At 46.4% G+C, this 1,686-nt stretch overlaps 1 long non-coding RNA gene across 1 annotated transcript; it reads right to left on the reverse strand.

The window, feature by feature from the left end:
- Positions 1-510: 510 nt before the first annotated feature.
- LOC309963717 lies at positions 511-1,217 on the reverse strand. The gene is made up of 2 exons (XR_014326307.1): positions 846-1,217; positions 511-729 (listed from the first exon to the last, which is right to left on the reverse strand). It is a non-coding gene; the product is annotated as an uncharacterized lncRNA (long non-coding RNA).
- Positions 1,218-1,686: the final 469 nt, after the last annotated feature.

Raw genomic sequence — 1,686 nt, forward strand, 5'->3', positions numbered from 1 at the left:
TGTGCGAGAAGAGGTCACTATCCACACCCCTATTCCGGGGAGCCTGTGCAGCCCGCCACTGCCAGGTTCCCGGGATCCAGGGACAACTTCCCCGGGAGAATGCACGGCGGGCTTCAGGCTGGTGCAACGTCATGCCGGCCTCTGCCCCCGCAGGCTCGCCCCGCACTCCGCGCCCCTCCCTCCCCCCGACCTGAGTGAGCCAGATCCCCCGAATCAGCGGCTCCTTTAACCCCGCCCTGTCTGAGCAAAAAACAGACGCCCTCCAGTGACCTACACGCAGAGGAGGGGCCCAATCCAAAGCAGAACCCCTGGGAGCTGTGACAACAAAGAAGAGAAAGGGAAATTTCTCCCAGCAGCCTCAGAAGCAGCGGATTAAAGCTCCACAATCAACTTGATGTACCCTGCATCTGTGGAATGCATGAATAGACAACGAATCATCCCAAACTGAGGAGGTGGACTTTGAGAGCAAGATTTATGATTTTTTCCCCTTTTCCTCTTTTTGTGAGTGTGTATGTGTATGCTTCTGTGTGAGATTTTGTCTGTATAGCTTTCCTTCCACCATTTGTCCTAGGATTCTATCTGTCCGTTTTTTTGGTGTGTCTTTTTGTTTTTGTTGTATTTTTAAGTTTTTTTCTTAATAATTAATTTTAATAACTTTATTTTATTTTACTTTATCTTCTTTCTTTCTTTTTTCCTTCCTTCCCTCCTTCCTTCCTTCCTTCCTCGCACCTTCCCTCTCTCCCTCCTTTCTTTCTCTTTCCTTCTTTCCTTCTTTTCTTCTTTCTTTCTTCCTTCCTTCCTTCCTTCTTCCTTCCCTCCTTCCTTCCTTCCTTCCTTCCTCGCACCATCCCTCCCTCCCTCCCTCCTTTCTTTCTTTCCTTCTTTTCTTCTTTCTTTCTTTCTTTCTTTCTTTCTACTTCTACTAAATCTTTCTCTCTACTTTTTCTCCTTTTTATTCTGAGCCATATGGATGAAAGGCTCTTGGTGCTGCAGCCAGGAGTCAGTGCTGTGCCTCTGAGGTGGGAGAGCCAACTTCAGGACACTGGTCAACAAGAGACCTCCCAGCTCCACATAATATCAAACGGCAAAAATCTCCCAAAGATCTCCATCTCAACACCAGCACCCAGCTTCACTCAACAACCAGCAAGCTACAGTGCTGGACACCCTATGCCAAACAACTAGCAAAACAGGAACACAACCCCACCCATTAGCAGAGAGGCTGCCTAAAATCATAATAAGTCCACAGACACCCCAAAACACACCACCAGACGTGGACCTGCCCACCAGAAAGACAAGATCCAGCCTCATCCACCAGAACACAGGCACTAGTCCCCTCCACCAGGAAGCCTACACAACCCACTGAACCAACCTTAGCCACTGGGAACAGACATCAAAAACAACAGGAACTATGAACCTGCAGCCTGCACAAAGGAGACCCCAAACACAGTAAGATAAGCAAATGAGAAGACAGAAAAACACACAGCAGATGAAGGAGCAAGATAAAAACGCACCAGACCTAAAAAACAAAGAGGAAATAGGCAGTCTACCTGAAAAAGAATTCAGAATAATGATAGTAAACATGATCCAAAATCTTGGAAATACAATAGACAAAATGCAAGAAACATTTGACAAGGACCTAGAAGAACTAAAGATGAAACAAACAATGATGAACAACACAATAAATGA

This window comes from Leucopleurus acutus (assembly GCF_964270905.1).
Source record: "Leucopleurus acutus genome assembly, chromosome: 7".
NCBI lineage: Eukaryota > Metazoa > Chordata > Mammalia > Artiodactyla > Delphinidae > Leucopleurus > Leucopleurus acutus.